This window comes from Hyla sarda, unplaced genomic scaffold (assembly GCF_029499605.1).
Source record: "Hyla sarda isolate aHylSar1 unplaced genomic scaffold, aHylSar1.hap1 scaffold_837, whole genome shotgun sequence".
NCBI classification, from domain to species: domain Eukaryota; kingdom Metazoa; phylum Chordata; class Amphibia; order Anura; family Hylidae; genus Hyla; species Hyla sarda.
The window spans coordinates 120,519-140,061 of record NW_026610864.1 but is presented as its reverse complement, the minus strand read 5'-3'; the positions used below and the strand labels follow the sequence as shown (position 1 = coordinate 140,061).

At 44.1% G+C, this 19,543-nt stretch overlaps 6 non-coding genes across 6 annotated transcripts; all 6 read left to right on the top strand.

Moving 5' to 3' along the window:
• Positions 1 to 1,912: 1,912 nt before the first annotated feature.
• On the top strand, positions 1,913 to 2,103 carry LOC130347417 (U2 spliceosomal RNA). Its single transcript, XR_008885354.1, has one exon. It is a non-coding gene; the product is annotated as a U2 spliceosomal RNA (small nuclear RNA).
• A 2,085-nt stretch (positions 2,104 to 4,188) lies between these two features.
• On the top strand, positions 4,189 to 4,379 carry LOC130347416 (U2 spliceosomal RNA). The gene has a single exon (XR_008885353.1). It is a non-coding gene; the product is annotated as a U2 spliceosomal RNA (small nuclear RNA).
• Positions 4,380 to 6,462: 2,083 nt separating this feature from the next.
• LOC130347415 (U2 spliceosomal RNA) lies at positions 6,463 to 6,653 on the top strand. The gene has a single exon (XR_008885352.1). It is a non-coding gene; the product is annotated as a U2 spliceosomal RNA (small nuclear RNA).
• A 2,080-nt stretch (positions 6,654 to 8,733) lies between these two features.
• LOC130347414 (U2 spliceosomal RNA) lies at positions 8,734 to 8,924 on the top strand. The gene has a single exon (XR_008885351.1). It is a non-coding gene; the product is annotated as a U2 spliceosomal RNA (small nuclear RNA).
• Positions 8,925 to 11,002: 2,078 nt separating this feature from the next.
• On the top strand, positions 11,003 to 11,193 carry LOC130347413 (U2 spliceosomal RNA). Its single transcript, XR_008885350.1, has one exon. It is a non-coding gene; the product is annotated as a U2 spliceosomal RNA (small nuclear RNA).
• A 7,193-nt stretch (positions 11,194 to 18,386) lies between these two features.
• Positions 18,387 to 18,576, top strand: LOC130347434 (U2 spliceosomal RNA). Its single transcript, XR_008885368.1, has one exon. It is a non-coding gene; the product is annotated as a U2 spliceosomal RNA (small nuclear RNA).
• Positions 18,577 to 19,543: the final 967 nt, after the last annotated feature.

The window sequence follows — 19,543 nt, the reverse complement described above, 5'->3', positions numbered from 1 at the left end:
ACAGGACTTCTGCTGCTGCTGACTAAATGGCCTCCTTAATTGGATCATTTGAGTAGCCAGCACACCTGTGCAGGTAGGGCATGACATGATAGGCAGCTGCCTTGATAGCGGGTGGGTGCTGAATGTTCCTAATTGACAAAATAAGATTAATGCTTATGAAGAAATATAAAATCTCATCCCTTCCCCAATATCGCGCCACACCCCTACCCCTTAATTCCCTGGTTGAACGTGATGGACATATGTCTTTTTTCGACCGTACTAACTATGTAACTATGTAACATAACATGGGGGGGGGGGGTCTCCTGGCTGTTCACACAGGTGTGTCATTGCTGTACATTGACCATGCATTGCTTCTGTGGTATTGCAAAGGCAAAGACAAATGCTTCCAGCCATCCATTGCACTAATGGATTGGTCATCAGCTGGCTGTCTATGTCCCGCATCAATATAGACCAAAGTACAGAGGGTTAGGCTATGCTATTGTGCACCTACCTGATGCATCAGAAGGTGCGAGGCCCTTGCTAAATTCTGTGCACAGACTTTGAGATCTATGCTTTAGACTGTATCTAAACCTGCTCCAACATGGACTGACATTCTGGCCTACTTTCAGCCGATGCGACTTGTCTGTCGCTGAACAGTCGCTTTTTATGTATTCAGCACCTATGTATAATGTTGTAAAAATGCTCTAGAAGCTAAAGTCGCAGAAATGTCACACATATTTGGCCTGCAACTTTCTGTGCGACAAATTCAGACAGGAAAAATCAGTATAAATCCTTAGAAAATTATCCCCCAGTGTCTCCATCTGCTGGCGGTATTGAATAAGCATTGCTGCACTGATGGGGTATGCATTAGACGAAAAAAAAGAAGAAAAAGAAGAATAATACGCCCAGAAAAGAGGCGAAAAGGAGAAAAACGTAAAAAAACGTGAAAAAAAAGTAAGAGGAAGAGAAGGGAAAAAAAGGTGGAAATGGGTTTAAAAGTGATTTCGGCGGAGAAATATATATATATATATATATATATATATATATATATATATATATATGCGCACACACACACATAGATATAAACGTATTCTCCGTTGAGATATTGCAGCCGCTGCTGTGTCCAGGCCCAGGAGCCTTAGCACTGTGCTGTGATGTCACTCAATACCACTGACATCACTAGGTGTAAACAACATCTCTCCTTTGCTGTGTATGTGACTATGGAGCTGTTTGGTGATGTCGTCTATTACGGCCTTCATAGAAGCAACAGGAGATTGTTGCATCCATCTTGAACCCTCAGAACTACAGTGCTATGATGTCACTCACTTCCACAGGCCTTGCAGAGTGTAAACAACAACAACCCAGCTTTGTTGTGTATGTAACCAAAGGGATTTGTGATGTCACCTAGAACCTTCACAGCAGCGACAGCTTTATGAGGAGCATCAGCACTGCTCTGCCTGAGCAGAACCATCACCGCCATAGGTTGTCAAATAACCCGGATTTAACCCACACAGGTAAGTCCAATGGGGTGCAGGCATGTCCTCTATGCTTACAGCTTCCCGTGGGTGTTGGTTTGATACCGTTTGGGGACAGCCAAGGAGGCATCTGCAGGCAACAAAGGTAGGTGTGTGCTTGTGTGTGTGTTTCCTATGCAGATCCTAAGCCCAGTGTCACATGCAAGTAGGAGGAGTAAGAAGGGTTCCTGGCAAATCCGGGTTATGGATTGCATTTAAAAAGGCCCCGTGGGAGTGCAATGGGCCCCTGTCTTGCTGCTTAGCAATAATGGTATGGGTTTAGGTTCTGCTGTGTGTACTGGTGGTTGACTGCCCCCCAGCCCAGAGTGTGCATGGAAAATTGTCTGGCAGCCTCCCTGACAGCAAGCAGTGATAGTGCCCATGAAGGGGACCTTGTTGGGCCCGCCCCTTTCACGGTTATCGCTTCTCGGCCTTTTGGCTAAGATCAAGTGTAGTATCTGTTCTTATCAGTTTAATATCTGATACGTCCCCTATCTGGGGACCATATATTAAATGGATTTTTGAGAACGGGGGCCGATTTCGAAGCTTGCTTCCGTCGCCCTATGCATTGACCCGATATGGCAGTATCTTCGGGTACAGTGCACCACCCCCTTACAGGGTTAAAAAGAAAGATTCCTACTTTCATTGCTACCTGCTTGCTGGCTAGCCAGCTAGCCAGCCCTGTGGGCCTTGCTGCTGCTGCAGCCAAAAAACAAAAGGTGGTGCTGCTGCTGCTTCTGCTGCTTCTGCTTCTGCTTGTGTCTGGCCCCTGTTGGAGCGTCCAGGCACAGGACTTCTGCTGCTGCTGACTAAATGGCCTCCTTAATTGGATCATTTGAGTAGCCAGCACACCTGTGCAGGTAGGGCATGACATGATAGGCAGCTGCCTTGATAGCGGGTGGGTGCTGAATGTTCCTAATTGACAAAATAAGATTAATGCTTATGAAGAAATATAAAATCTCATCCCTTCCCCAATATCGCGCCACACCCCTACCCCTTAATTCCCTGGTTGAACGTGATGGACATATGTCTTTTTTCGACCGTACTAACTATGTAACTATGTAACATAACATGGGGGGGGGGGGTCTCCTGGCTGTTCACACAGGTGTGTCATTGCTGTACATTGACCATGCATTGCTTCTGTGGTATTGCAAAGGCAAAGACAAATGCTTCCAGCCATCCATTGCACTAATGGATTGGTCATCAGCTGGCTGTCTATGTCCCGCATCAATATAGACCAAAGTACAGAGGGTTATGCTATGCTATTGTGCACCTACCTGATGCATCAGAAGGTGCGAGGCCCTTGCTAAATTCTGTGCACAGACTTTGAGATCTATGCTTTAGACTGTATCTAAACCTGCTCCAACATGGACTGACATTCTGGCCTACTTTCAGCCGATGCGACTTGTCTGTCGCTGAACAGTCGCTTTTTATGTATTCAGCACCTATGTATAATGTTGTAAAAATGCTCTAGAAGCTAAAGTCGCAGAAATGTCACACATATTTGGCCTGCAACTTTCTGTGCGACAAATTCAGACAGGAAAAATCAGTATAAATCCTTAGAAAATTATCCCCCAGTGTCTCCATCTGCTGGCGGTATTGAATAAGCATTGCTGCACTGATGGGGTATGCATTAGACGAAAAAAAAGAAGAAAAAGAAGAATAATACGCCCAGAAAAGAGGCGAAAAGGAGAAAAACGTAAAAAAACGTGAAAAAAAAGTAAGAGGAAGAGAAGGGAAAAAAAGGTGGAAATGGGTTTAAAAGTGATTTCGGCGGAGAAATATATATATATATATATATATATATATATATATATATATGCGCACACACACACACATAGATATAAACGTATTCTCCGTTGAGATATTGCAGCCGCTGCTGTGTCCAGGCCCAGGAGCCTTAGCACTGTGCTGTGATGTCACTCAATACCACTGACATCACTAGGTGTAAACAACATCTCTCCTTTGCTGTGTATGTGACTATGGAGCTGTTTGGTGATGTCGTCTATTACGGCCTTCATAGAAGCAACAGGAGATTGTTGCATCCATCTTGAACCCTCAGAACTACAGTGCTATGATGTCACTCACTTCCACAGGCCTTGCAGAGTGTAAACAACAACAACCCAGCTTTGTTGTGTATGTAACCAAAGGGATTTGTGATGTCACCTAGAACCTTCACAGCAGCGACAGCTTTATGAGGAGCATCAGCACTGCTCTGCCTGAGCAGAACCATCACCGCCATAGGTTGTCAAATAACCCGGATTTAACCCACACAGGTAAGTCCAATGGGGTGCAGGCATGTCCTCTATGCTTACAGCTTCCCGTGGGTGTTGGTTTGATACCGTTTGGGGACAGCCAAGGAGGCATCTGCAGGCAACAAAGGTAGGTGTGTGCTTGTGTGTGTGTTTCCTATGCAGATCCTAAGCCCAGTGTCACATGCAAGTAGGAGGAGTAAGAAGGGTTCCTGGCAAATCCGGGTTATGGATTGCATTTAAAAAGGCCCCGTGGGAGTGCAATGGGCCCCTGTCTTGCTGCTTAGCAATAATGGTATGGGTTTAGGTTCTGCTGTGTGTACTGGTGGTTGACTGCCCCCCAGCCCAGAGTGTGCATGGAAAATTGTCTGGCAGCCTCCCTGACAGCAAGCAGTGATAGTGCCCATGAAGGGGACCTTGTTGGGCCCGCCCCTTTCACGGTTATCGCTTCTCGGCCTTTTGGCTAAGATCAAGTGTAGTATCTGTTCTTATCAGTTTAATATCTGATACGTCCCCTATCTGGGGACCATATATTAAATGGATTTTTGAGAACGGGGGCCGATTTCGAAGCTTGCTTCCGTCGCCCTATGCATTGACCCGATATGGCAGTATCTTCGGGTACAGTGCACCACCCCCTTACAGGGTTAAAAAGAAAGATTCCTACTTTCATTGCTACCTGCTTGCTGGCTAGCCAGCTAGCCAGCCCTGTGGGCCTTGCTGCTGCTGCAGCCAAAAAACAAAAGGTGGTGCTGCTGCTGCTTCTGCTGCTTCTGCTTCTGCTTGTGTCTGGCCCCTGTTGGAGCGTCCAGGCACAGGACTTCTGCTGCTGCTGACTAAATGGCCTCCTTAATTGGATCATTTGAGTAGCCAGCACACCTGTGCAGGTAGGGCATGACATGATAGGCAGCTGCCTTGATAGCGGGTGGGTGCTGAATGTTCCTAATTGACAAAATAAGATTAATGCTTATGAAGAAATATAAAATCTCATCCCTTCCCCAATATCGCGCCACACCCCTACCCCTTAATTCCCTGGTTGAACGTGATGGACATATGTCTTTTTTCGACCGTACTAACTATGTAACTATGTAACATAACATGGGGGGGGGGGGTCTCCTGGCTGTTCACACAGGTGTGTCATTGCTGTACATTGACCATGCATTGCTTCTGTGGTATTGCAAAGGCAAAGACAAATGCTTCCAGCCATCCATTGCACTAATGGATTGGTCATCAGCTGGCTGTCTATGTCCCGCATCAATATAGACCAAAGTACAGAGGGTTAGGCTATGCTATTGTGCACCTACCTGATGCATCAGAAGGTGCGAGGCCCTTGCTAAATTCTGTGCACAGACTTTGAGATCTATGCTTTAGACTGTATCTAAACCTGCTCCAACATGGACTGACATTCTGGCCTACTTTCAGCCGATGCGACTTGTCTGTCGCTGAACAGTCGCTTTTTATGTATTCAGCACCTATGTATAATGTTGTAAAAATGCTCTAGAAGCTAAAGTCGCAGAAATGTCACACATATTTGGCCTGCAACTTTCTGTGCGACAAATTCAGACAGGAAAAATCAGTATAAATCCTTAGAAAATTATCCCCCAGTGTCTCCATCTGCTGGCGGTATTGAATAAGCATTGCTGCACTGATGGGGTATGCATTAGACGAAAAAAAAGAAGAAAAAGAAGAATAATACGCCCAGAAAAGAGGCGAAAAGGAGAAAAACGTGAAAAAAAAGTAAGAGGAAGAGAAGGGAAAAAAAGGTGGAAATGGGTTTAAAAGTGATTTCGGCGGAGAAATATATATATATATATATATATATATATATATATATATATATATATATATGCGCACACACACACATAGATATAAACGTATTCTCCGTTGAGATATTGCAGCCGCTGCTGTGTCCAGGCCCAGGAGCCTTAGCACTGTGCTGTGATGTCACTCAATACCACTGACATCACTAGGTGTAAACAACATCTCTCCTTTGCTGTGTATGTGACTATGGAGCTGTTTGGTGATGTCGTCTATTACGGCCTTCATAGAAGCAACAGGAGATTGTTGCATCCATCTTGAACCCTCAGAACTACAGTGCTATGATGTCACTCACTTCCACAGGCCTTGCAGAGTGTAAACAACAACAACCCAGCTTTGTTGTGTATGTAACCAAAGGGATTTGTGATGTCACCTAGAACCTTCACAGCAGCGACAGCTTTATGAGGAGCATCAGCACTGCTCTGCCTGAGCAGAACCATCACCGCCATAGGTTGTCAAATAACCCGGATTTAACCCACACAGGTAAGTCCAATGGGGTGCAGGCATGTCCTCTATGCTTACAGCTTCCCGTGGGTGTTGGTTTGATACCGTTTGGGGACAGCCAAGGAGGCATCTGCAGGCAACAAAGGTAGGTGTGTGCTTGTGTGTGTGTTTCCTATGCAGATCCTAAGCCCAGTGTCACATGCAAGTAGGAGGAGTAAGAAGGGTTCCTGGCAAATCCGGGTTATGGATTGCATTTAAAAAGGCCCCGTGGGAGTGCAATGGGCCCCTGTCTTGCTGCTTAGCAATAATGGTATGGGTTTAGGTTCTGCTGTGTGTACTGGTGGTTGACTGCCCCCCAGCCCAGAGTGTGCATGGAAAATTGTCTGGCAGCCTCCCTGACAGCAAGCAGTGATAGTGCCCATGAAGGGGACCTTGTTGGGCCCGCCCCTTTCACGGTTATCGCTTCTCGGCCTTTTGGCTAAGATCAAGTGTAGTATCTGTTCTTATCAGTTTAATATCTGATACGTCCCCTATCTGGGGACCATATATTAAATGGATTTTTGAGAACGGGGGCCGATTTCGAAGCTTGCTTCCGTCGCCCTATGCATTGACCCGATATGGCAGTATCTTCGGGTACAGTGCACCACCCCCTTACAGGGTTAAAAAGAAAGATTCCTACTTTCATTGCTACCTGCTTGCTGGCTAGCCAGCTAGCCAGCCCTGTGGGCCTTGCTGCTGCTGCAGCCAAAAAACAAAAGGTGGTGCTGCTGCTGCTTCTGCTGCTTCTGCTTCTGCTTGTGTCTGGCCCCTGTTGAAGCGTCCAGGCACAGGACTTCTGCTGCTGCTGACTAAATGGCCTCCTTAATTGGATCATTTGAGTAGCCAGCACACCTGTGCAGGTAGGGCATGACATGATAGGCAGCTGCCTTGATAGCGGGTGGGTGCTGAATGTTCCTAATTGACAAAATAAGATTAATGCTTATGAAGAAATATAAAATCTCATCCCTTCCCCAATATCGCGCCACACCCCTACCCCTTAATTCCCTGGTTGAACGTGATGGACATATGTCTTTTTTCGACCGTACTAACTATGTAACTATGTAACATAACATGGGGGGGGGGGTCTCCTGGCTGTTCACACAGGTGTGTCATTGCTGTACATTGACCATGCATTGCTTCTGTGGTATTGCAAAGGCAAAGACAAATGCTTCCAGCCATCCATTGCACTAATGGATTGGTCATCAGCTGGCTGTCTATGTCCCGCATCAATATAGACCAAAGTACAGAGGGTTAGGCTATGCTATTGTGCACCTACCTGATGCATCAGAAGGTGCGAGGCCCTTGCTAAATTCTGTGCACAGACTTTGAGATCTATGCTTTAGACTGTATCTAAACCTGCTCCAACATGGACTGACATTCTGGCCTACTTTCAGCCGATGCGACTTGTCTGTCGCTGAACAGTCGCTTTTTATGTATTCAGCACCTATGTATAATGTTGTAAAAATGCTCTAGAAGCTAAAGTCGCAGAAATGTCACACATATTTGGCCTGCAACTTTCTGTGCGACAAATTCAGACAGGAAAAATCAGTATAAATCCTTAGAAAATTATCCCCCAGTGTCTCCATCTGCTGGCGGTATTGAATAAGCATTGCTGCACTGATGGGGTATGCATTAGACGAAAAAAAAGAAGAAAAAGAAGAATAATACGCCCAGAAAAGAGGCGAAAAGGAGAAAAACGTAAAAAAACGTGAAAAAAAAGTAAGAGGAAGAGAAGGGAAAAAAAGGTGGAAATGGGTTTAAAAGTGATTTCGGCGGAGAAATATATATATATATATATATATATATATATATATATATGCGCACACACACACATAGATATAAACGTATTCTCCGTTGAGATATTGCAGCCGCTGCTGTGTCCAGGCCCAGGAGCCTTAGCACTGTGCTGTGATGTCACTCAATACCACTGACATCACTAGGTGTAAACAACATCTCTCCTTTGCTGTGTATGTGACTATGGAGCTGTTTGGTGATGTCGTCTATTACGGCCTTCATAGAAGCAACAGGAGATTGTTGCATCCATCTTGAACCCTCAGAACTACAGTGCTATGATGTCACTCACTTCCACAGGCCTTGCAGAGTGTAAACAACAACAACCCAGCTTTGTTGTGTATGTAACCAAAGGGATTTGTGATGTCACCTAGAACCTTCACAGCAGCGACAGCTTTATGAGGAGCATCAGCACTGCTCTGCCTGAGCAGAACCATCACCGCCATAGGTTGTCAAATAACCCGGATTTAACCCACACAGGTAAGTCCAATGGGGTGCAGGCATGTCCTCTATGCTTACAGCTTCCCGTGGGTGTTGGTTTGATACCGTTTGGGGACAGCCAAGGAGGCATCTGCAGGCAACAAAGGTAGGTGTGTGCTTGTGTGTGTGTTTCCTATGCAGATCCTAAGCCCAGTGTCACATGCAAGTAGGAGGAGTAAGAAGGGTTCCTGGCAAATCCGGGTTATGGATTGCATTTAAAAAGGCCCCGTGGGAGTGCAATGGGCCCCTGTCTTGCTGCTTAGCAATAATGGTATGGGTTTAGGTTCTGCTGTGTGTACTGGTGGTTGACTGCCCCCCAGCCCAGAGTGTGCATGGAAAATTGTCTGGCAGCCTCCCTGACAGCAAGCAGTGATAGTGCCCATGAAGGGGACCTTGTTGGGCCCGCCCCTTTCACGGTTATCGCTTCTCGGCCTTTTGGCTAAGATCAAGTGTAGTATCTGTTCTTATCAGTTTAATATCTGATACGTCCCCTATCTGGGGACCATATATTAAATGGATTTTTGAGAACGGGGGCCGATTTCGAAGCTTGCTTCCGTCGCCCTATGCATTGACCCGATATGGCAGTATCTTCGGGTACAGTGCACCACCCCCTTACAGGGTTAAAAAGAAAGATTCCTACTTTCATTGCTACCTGCTTGCTAGCTAGCCAGCCCTGTGGGCCTTGCTGCTGCTGCAGCCGAAAAACAAAAGGTGGTGCTGCTGCTGCTTCTGCTGCTTCTGCTTCTGCTTGTGTCTGGCCCCTGTTGGAGCGTCCAGGCACAGGACTTCTGCTGCTGCTGACTAAATGGCCTCCTTAATTGGATCATTTGAGTAGCCAGCACACCTGTGCAGGTAGGGCATGACATGATAGGCAGCTGCCTTGATAGCGGGTGGGTGCTGAATGTTCCTAATTGACAAAATAAGATTAATGCTTATGAAGAAATATAAAATCTCATCCCTTCCCCAATATCGCGCCACACCCCTACCCCTTAATTCCCTGGTTGAACGTGATGGACATATGTCTTTTTTCGACCGTACTAACTATGTAACTATGTAACATAACATGGGGGGGGGGGTCTCCTGGCTGTTCACACAGGTGTGTCATTGCTGTACATTGACCATGCATTGCTTCTGTGGTATTGCAAAGGCAAAGACAAATGCTTCCAGCCATCCATTGCACTAATGGATTGGTCATCAGCTGGCTGTCTATGTCCCGCATCAATATAGACCAAAGTACAGAGGGTTAGGCTATGCTATTGTGCACCTACCTGATGCATCAGAAGGTGCGAGGCCCTTGCTAAATTCTGTGCACAGACTTTGAGATCTATGCTTTAGACTGTATCTAAACCTGCTCCAACATGGACTGACATTCTGGCCTACTTTCAGCCGATGCGACTTGTCTGTCGCTGAACAGTCGCTTTTTATGTATTCAGCACCTATGTATAATGTTGTAAAAATGCTCTAGAAGCTAAAGTCGCAGAAATGTCACACATATTTGGCCTGCAACTTTCTGTGCGACAAATTCAGACAGGAAAAATCAGTATAAATCCTTAGAAAATTATCCCCCAGTGTCTCCATCTGCTGGCGGTATTGAATAAGCATTGCTGCACTGATGGGGTATGCATTAGACGAAAAAAAAGAAGAAAAAGAAGAATAATACGCCCAGAAAAGAGGCGAAAAGGAGAAAAACGTAAAAAAACGTGAAAAAAAAGTAAGAGGAAGAGAAGGGAAAAAAAGGTGGAAATGGGTTTAAAAGTGATTTCGGCGGAGAAATATATATATATATATATATATATATATATATATATATATATATGCGCACACACACACATAGATATAAACGTATTCTCCGTTGAGATATTGCAGCCGCTGCTGTGTCCAGGCCCAGGAGCCTTAGCACTGTGCTGTGATGTCACTCAATACCACTGACATCACTAGGTGTAAACAACATCTCTCCTTTGCTGTGTATGTGACTATGGAGCTGTTTGGTGATGTCGTCTATTACGGCCTTCATAGAAGCAACAGGAGATTGTTGCATCCATCTTGAACCCTCAGAACTACAGTGCTATGATGTCACTCACTTCCACAGGCCTTGCAGAGTGTAAACAACAACAACCCAGCTTTGTTGTGTATGTAACCAAAGGGATTTGTGATGTCACCTAGAACCTTCACAGCAGCGACAGCTTTATGAGGAGCATCAGCACTGCTCTGCCTGAGCAGAACCATCACCGCCATAGGTTGTCAAATAACCCGGATTTAACCCACACAGGTAAGTCCAATGGGGTGCAGGCATGTCCTCTATGCTTACAGCTTCCCGTGGGTGTTGGTTTGATACCGTTTGGGGACAGCCAAGGAGGCATCTGCAGGCAACAAAGGTAGGTGTGTGCTTGTGTGTGTGTTTCCTATGCAGATCCTAAGCCCAGTGTCACATGCAAGTAGGAGGAGTAAGAAGGGTTCCTGGCAAATCCGGGTTATGGATTGCATTTAAAAAGGCCCCGTGGGAGTGCAATGGGCCCCTGTCTTGCTGCTTAGCAATAATGGTATGGGTTTAGGTTCTGCTGTGTGTACTGGTGGTTGACTGCCCCCCAGCCCAGAGTGTGCATGGAAAATTGTCTGGCAGCCTCCCTGACAGCAAGCAGTGATAGTGCCCATGAAGGGGACCTTGTTGGGCCCGCCCCTTTCACGGTTATCGCTTCTCGGCCTTTTGGCTAAGATCAAGTGTAGTATCTGTTCTTATCAGTTTAATATCTGATACGTCCCCTATCTGGGGACCATATATTAAATGGATTTTTGAGAACGGGGGCCGATTTCGAAGCTTGCTTCCGTCGCCCTATGCATTGACCCGATATGGCAGTATCTTCGGGTACAGTGCACCACCCCCTTACAGGGTTAAAAAGAAAGATTCCTACTTTCATTGCTACCTGCTTGCTGGCTAGCCAGCTAGCCAGCCCTGTGGGCCTTGCTGCTGCTGCAGCCAAAAAACAAAAGGTGGTGCTGCTGCTGCTTCTGCTGCTTCTGCTTCTGCTTGTGTCTGGCCCCTGTTGGAGCGTCCAGGCACAGGACTTCTGCTGCTGCTGACTAAATGGCCTCCTTAATTGGATCATTTGAGTAGCCAGCACACCTGTGCAGGTAGGGCATGACATGATAGGCAGCTGCCTTGATAGCGGGTGGGTGCTGAATGTTCCTAATTGACAAAATAAGATTAATGCTTATGAAGAAATATAAAATCTCATCCCTTCCCCAATATCGCGCCACACCCCTACCCCTTAATTCCCTGGTTGAACGTGATGGACATATGTCTTTTTTCGACCGTACTAACTATGTAACTATGTAACATAACATGGGGGGGGGGGTCTCCTGGCTGTTCACACAGGTGTGTCATTGCTGTACATTGACCATGCATTGCTTCTGTGGTATTGCAAAGGCAAAGACAAATGCTTCCAGCCATCCATTGCACTAATGGATTGGTCATCAGCTGGCTGTCTATGTCCCGCATCAATATAGACCAAAGTACAGAGGGTTAGGCTATGCTATTGTGCACCTACCTGATGCATCAGAAGGTGCGAGGCCCTTGCTAAATTCTGTGCACAGACTTTGAGATCTATGCTTTAGACTGTATCTAAACCTGCTCCAACATGGACTGACATTCTGGCCTACTTTCAGCCGATGCGACTTGTCTGTCGCTGAACAGTCGCTTTTTATGTATTCAGCACCTATGTATAATGTTGTAAAAATGCTCTAGAAGCTAAAGTCGCAGAAATGTCACACATATTTGGCCTGCAACTTTCTGTGCGACAAATTCAGACAGGAAAAATCAGTATAAATCCTTAGAAAATTATCCCCCAGTGTCTCCATCTGCTGGCGGTATTGAATAAGCATTGCTGCACTGATGGGGTATGCATTAGACGAAAAAAAAGAAGAAAAAGAAGAATAATACGCCCAGAAAAGAGGCGAAAAGGAGAAAAACGTAAAAAAACGTGAAAAAAAAGTAAGAGGAAGAGAAGGGAAAAAAAGGTGGAAATGGGTTTAAAAGTGATTTCGGCGGAGAAATATATATATATATATATATATATATATATATATATATATATATGCGCACACACACACATAGATATAAACGTATTCTCCGTTGAGATATTGCAGCCGCTGCTGTGTCCAGGCCCAGGAGCCTTAGCACTGTGCTGTGATGTCACTCAATACCACTGACATCACTAGGTGTAAACAACATCTCTCCTTTGCTGTGTATGTGACTATGGAGCTGTTTGGTGATGTCGTCTATTACGGCCTTCATAGAAGCAACAGGAGATTGTTGCATCCATCTTGAACCCTCAGAACTACAGTGCTATGATGTCACTCACTTCCACAGGCCTTGCAGAGTGTAAACAACAACAACCCAGCTTTGTTGTGTATGTAACCAAAGGGATTTGTGATGTCACCTAGAACCTTCACAGCAGCGACAGCTTTATGAGGAGCATCAGCACTGCTCTGCCTGAGCAGAACCATCACCGCCATAGGTTGTCAAATAACCCGGATTTAACCCACACAGGTAAGTCCAATGGGGTGCAGGCATGTCCTCTATGCTTACAGCTTCCCGTGGGTGTTGGTTTGATACCGTTTGGGGACAGCCAAGGAGGCATCTGCAGGCAACAAAGGTAGGTGTGTGCTTGTGTGTGTGTTTCCTATGCAGATCCTAAGCCCAGTGTCACATGCAAGTAGGAGGAGTAAGAAGGGTTCCTGGCAAATCCGGGTTATGGATTGCATTTAAAAAGGCCCCGTGGGAGTGCAATGGGCCCCTGTCTTGCTGCTTAGCAATAATGGTATGGGTTTAGGTTCTGCTGTGTGTACTGGTGGTTGACTGCCCCCCCAGCCCAGAGTGTGCATGGAAAATTGTCTGGCAGCCTCCCTGACAGCAAGCAGTGATAGTGCCCATGAAGGGGACCTTGTTGGGCCCGCCCCTTTCACGGTTATCGCTTCTCGGCCTTTTGGCTTCGATCCCGTGCGGTTTTCCGGGCGGGTTAGGAGTTGAAAGGGGTGGTGATCGGGGCCCTCTTTGCGGGGGGCCCTGGGTTATTTTGGAGTTGCGATAGTGGGTTTCATCGCCTGCAAAAATGAGTGGAGGAGAGAGGATTCGCGGAATGGAAGACACGGTCAGGATTTTCGTCCCAACGGAACATCGGGGAACGGTTGGCCTGGACCAGATTGTGCTGGAGATTCTACGCAGGCTCCAGTACCTAAAGGTAACAGATGTATTTGCAATGCAAGATTTCCCTAGACAGGGTATTTATGATGTCACATTTGTTAATTCCGAGATTTGTCAGAGGGTCTACAAGGACCTGGAAGGAATGAAGAGAAAGAATGAGCCGGATATTATGAGGAAAGTTAAAGTAGAGCCTTTGTTTCTGAGTACAGAGAAAGTGGTCATCGTACATATGTACAATCCCAAAGTTACAGACTCAATGGTAACAAATTTTCTTTATCGTTATTGTGAAGAAGTGAAGTTTTTTGGAAAACTAAAGAACAGACATGGTTTTTTTAATTGTAAAAGGAAATATGTTGTGAAGTTCAAGAAGGATGAGTCTATGGAGGAGGGAATTAAGAGTATTCCTCAAGTTTTTTCCATTGGAGGAGAGCGTGGTTTTTGTTTTTATGAGGGGCAGCTTCAGTTTTGCCGCAAATGTCAAGCATATGGCCACGTGCAGGACGCATGTCCTGTGAAGGGTGTTGTTTGTAGGAACTGTGGCAAGACTGGGCATGAAACAAGTTTTTGCGTTGAGGAAAAGACTTGTGATATTTGTGGGAGTAATTCCCATTTGGCAAGAGGATGTCACTTATGGTACAAGAGAAGGAGTTATGCTGATGCGGCTGGAAGTAAAGGTGGACAGAGCAATGAACAGGGAATGGGAAGGAGGTCTTTTTCAGAAGCCACAGGTGTGGATGGAGGTGTGGATGGAGGTGAAAAATCTAATGTGGAGGGGGAATGTGAAGTCGGGAGGAGCGCAGGTGGTACGATTGTTAAAAATGTTGTTGCTCAGGTGGATGTGATTAAAGAGGCTTTTGTGGAGACAAGTGTGGTGGTTGAACAGGAGTATAAGAAAGTGGTCTCCACAAGTGAAGTAACATGTGCAAAGGGGGTGGAGGTCAAGAAGATTGAAACTGTGTATGGAGATGTGTTTCCTTGTGGAAGCATGAGTGGTGATGTGGAATGTCCAGACCCTGTTGTGGGGGAGGAGGAGGGAATGGAATTTCAAGAAAATGTGCAGTCATCTGAGAAGTCCCTTACACCTGCTCAGAGATTTGTCAGCAGTGATGAGGAGGATGAGGTGGGGGTGGAAAGTAAAAGAAGTAAAAAAGGAAGTTGGACTGGGGATCAAGAGGACCCAGTGGTTGGAAGAGGAGTTGAAATGGACAGGGACTCTGATCCAGGGTCGCCTGATTGTTATGAAAATGTTTTAAGGAAAGTTGAGAGTCAGAGCAGTAATTTTTAACTATGATGGATATTAAAGTTTTGATTTTATTCATTTTAGTTATTATGACTCTTATCGTAACAACCCTTAATGTCAGGAGTATTGGATCAGAAGTAAGAAGAGCTGCTATTTTTGAGGTGTTGGAGAATGTGAGAGCTGATATAATATGTTTACAGGAGTGTGCAATTAAATCTGCACCTTATGCTGATGAGTGGAGGATGGGACAATCTTTTTGGTCAACTAGTACGGATAACAAGAATGAAGGAGTTGGTTTTTTAATCAAAAATAATAATATCAAAGTTTTAAATTGCCAGATTTTAATACCCGGCCGTTGCATGGTTTTAAACTTTGAGTTTTTAGACCAGAGGATTAGAGTTTTTAACGTATATGCCCCAGCAGAGAAGAAAGAGCGGTTGGTTTTTTTAGAGTCCTTGAAGTTTTTTATCCCTGGTCGGGAAAGTACTATAGTGGCTGGTGATTTTAACTGTATCCGTACTGTTAATGACCGTGAGAGTGCTGCTGAAGTCCGAACTGACATTACCTCTAATGCTTTAAATCAATTAGTACAAGACTTACACTATATAGATGCTGGACTGATGATTGACACTGATGATAGATATACATATGTATCGGATAGTGGTCACTGTAAATCCCGGATAGATTATATTTTTGTGTCTGAAGGGATGAAGGTGGCCCGGTGTAATCAGATGATGTCGATTTTCTCAGATCATAAAATTTTATCTGCTGAAATAAGCATCTCAGAGTCCATTGCCTTTGGTAGGGGACTCTGGAAGTTGAATGTGAGTTTACTTGAAGAAGAGGAGGTAATGGCAGGTTTTAAAAATATATTTTTATCCTGTGCTGCTAAACAAGACTGTTTTAAAAATATTTTAGACTGGTGGGATTGGGCTAAAGTGAACTTTGCTGGTTATTTTAAGTCTGTTTGCATTAAGAGAGCACAGGAGAAGAGGCGGAGAGATGAGACTTTAGTTTCACAGTTGGAGACTCTCTTTAAGTTTAAGAACGCTGGTCTAGAGGTGGATGCTGAAATTTGTGAAATTAAGGAAGAGATGAAGACAAGGTTGAAGGAAAGAGGAAGGAATATTGTTTACAGGGCTAAGGTGCAACATTTGGAGGAGAATGAACAATGTAGTCGATATTTTTTTAAAAAGTGTTTTAAGCCAAAGGGGGTCTTTAAGTCGGTTTTAACCTCAAGTGGTGAGGTGGTTGGTAGGGAGATGGAGGAGGAGGTTTGTAAATTTTATGAAACACTTTTTAGTAATGAAAGTAAAGCTGCTATTAATGAAATGGAAGACTACTGTAACATTTTAGAGGATCAAATTCCAGATGAGGAGAAAGTTTTTTTGGTGGAAGATGTTAGTGAAAATGAAATTAGAATGGCGCTGAATGGAATGGCAAAAGGTAAAACCCCTGGTAGTGACGGCCTTCCAGCTGAGTTTTATGTTGTATTTTGGCCTCTTTTAAAAGATGTTTTTACTCGGGTTGTGCAATATGTTTTTAAGTTTGGGATTTTAGCTGATTCAATGAAGAAGGGAATTATCACACTAATACATAAGAAAGGTGACGAACGTGATATAAAAAATTGGAGACCAATTTCATTGTTAAACAGTGACTATAAAATTATTGCTAAAATTGTTGCAAACAGGCTTAGGAATATTATTGGCCATATGGTAGATAATTACCAAGTATGTGCTGTACCCGGGAGAAGAATTACTGATAATTTATTGATTTTAAGGGATGTTATTTATTATTGTAATTTTAATAAGGTGCCTCTTTTTGTCGAGTCAGTAGATTTCGAGAAGGCCTATGATAAAGTCGCACACAAATTTATGTTTACGGCCCTAAAACATATGGGGATCCCAATGAAGTTATTACATGTTATTAAAGGGTTATATAATGGTGTTACTGGACAAGTTTTAATGAATGGCCATGTTGGTCCTGCTTTTAAGATTTTATCAGGGGTTCGGCAGGGTTGCCCACTCTCCCCAATCCTTTTCATCTGTGTAATAGAGGCCTTGTTAAAGAATGTTCAGAAAGACAAATGTGTTAAAGGAGTTTTTATACCTGGCAGTGGTGGGAGTGATCTTAAGGTTTTAAGCTACATGGATGATGTTGTGTTTACATGTACTTCAAAAGCAGATTTGAATAGAGTGAATTTGCATATTCAAATTTTTTGCTGTGTGGCCGGAATGTGTGTAAACTGGGGCAAATGTCATTTGGTGAATTTTGGGAAATGCGAAGATGTGTTGGTGGATGGAGTAGAGATAAAGGAGAATGTGGAAGTTTTAGGGGTCATTTTTGAAAAGAATCTTAAAGGGACAGAGACTTACAACAAGCTGGACAGTAAAATTGAAAAGAAATTGAATTTTTGGAAATTGAGGAGTTTATCCCTTAAAGGGAAAGTACTTGTTATTAAGACTGTGATTTTACCTTTACTTTTATATACTGCGATGGTTTTTCCACCTGGTAAGCTTTGGATGAGGAAGACAACAAGAAGACTTTTTGTTTTCTTTTGGGGATCCAAAATGGAAAAAATGAAAAGAGAGAAGGTAATGAGTACTGTTAAGAATGGTGGATATGACTTTCCAAATATTGATTTGTTTTTAAAGTTACACTATTTTCTTTTAATTTTCAAGACGATCCAGTGCAATAGTAAAACAGCTGATATGTGTAAATATTTAGCAGGATGGTTGTTTTCTAAGTGGGGCTGGTGTGAGAGGGATCTGAGGAAACCAATGGCGCTGATTATACCTACCTTTTATGTGGTTCTTCGGTCTTTCAATGATCAGTTTAATTTGAGCTCCTTGGGGAAACCTGAAAAGAAGAAAATAGAATATGAGTTGAGAAAGAGTGAAAAATTTAATGAAGTACCATTCTGTAATATTGCACAGTCAGTTAAGATTTGGAGCCTTTTTAATTCCTTTGGTTTATCAAATAGACAAAAAGATGTGGTATGGATGTCTTACCATGGTTGCCTCCCAACTCGAGTGTTTTTAAGAGGAAGAGGAATAAGAGTGAGTGAACAGTGTCCAAGAGAGGGTTGTGGAGGTAAAGAAGATATTGTACATTTGTGGTGGGACTGTTTTTATGCCAAGGAAGTTTTTAGGCTTTTAACAAGATTTTTTATTGCACTTGTGGGTTTTAATGATTTTACTTTTGAGAAAATTTTTATCGGTCAGGACTTTAACATGAAGAATGATGCGCGTGTTACTTGGATAATTTTTTCTGTTTTTAAAGAAGTTTTATGGGACTCCAGGAATTTGCTTGTTTTTAAAAATGTTTCCATTTCTCCAAGTGAATGTAGGAGGTTGTTGCTCGGAAGACTTTTTATTGCATATTTATTAGATAAGAAGAGAATGGGAGAAGACAATGCTGAAAAGATCTGGAAATATACCCAATGGTGGAAACTGTAAGTCTGACCAGTTTATGTTTTGTTTTTTAAATGTTTTTGTTTTCCTTCAGCTTTCACCTTTTGGTTTTAAGTTCTTGACCCTCGGTTCCCTTTTTTTTGTCTTTCCGCATGATGTTTTTTCAGACATTGTTTTAAGTGACGAGTCCTGGTAGGAGACCTGATGATCGTTCAAACAATAGTCTGTAACTGAGGAAAAAAAAAAAAAAAAAAAATCTGTTCTTATCAGTTTAATATCTGATACGTCCCCTATCTGGGGACCATATATTAAATGGATTTTTGAGAACGGGGGCCGATTTCGAAGCTTGCTTCCGTCGCCCTATGCATTGACCCGATATGGCAGTATCTTCGGGTACAGTGCACCACCCCCTTACAGGGTTAAAAAGAAAGATTCCTACTTTCATTGCTACCTGCTTGCTGGCTAGCCAGCTAGCCAGCCCTGTGGGCCTTGCTGCTGCTGCAGCCAAAAAACAAAAGGTGGTGCTGCTGCTGCTTCTGCTGCTTCTGCTTCTGCTTGTGTCTGGCCCCTGTTGGAGCGTCCAGGCACAGGACTTCTGCTGCTGCTGACTAAATGGCCTCCTTAATTGGATCATTTGAGTAGCCAGCACACCTGTGCAGGTAGGGCATGACATGATAGGCAGCTGCCTTGATAGCGGGTGGGTGCTGAATGTTCCTAATTGACAAAATAAGATTAATGCTTATGAAGAAATATAAAATCTCATCCCTTCCCCAATATCGCGCCACACCCCTACCCCTTAATTCCCTGGTTGAACGTGATGGACATATGTCTTTTTTCGACCGTACTAACTATGTAACTATGTAACATAACATGGGGGGGGGGGTCTCCTGGCTGTTCACACAGGTGTGTCATTGCTGTACATTGACCATGCATTGCTTCTGTGGTATTGCAAAGGCAAAGACAAATGCTTCCAGCCATCCATTGCACTAATGGATTGGTCATCAGCTGGCTGTCTATGTCCCGCATCAATATAGACCAAAGTACAGAGGGTTAGGCTATGCTATTGTGCACCTACCTGATGCATCAGAAGGTGCGAGGCCCTTGCTAAATTCTGTGCACAGACTTTGAGATCTATGCTTTAGACTGTATCTAAACCTGCTCCAACATGGACTGACATTCTGGCCTACTTTCAGCCGATGCGACTTGTCTGTCGCTGAACAGTCGCTTTTTATGTATTCAGCACCTATGTATAATGTTGTAAAAATGCTCTAGAAGCTAAAGTCGCAGAAATGTCACACATATTTGGCCTGCAACTTTCTGTGCGACAAATTCAGACAGGAAAAATCAGTATAAATCCTTAGAAAATTATCCCCCAG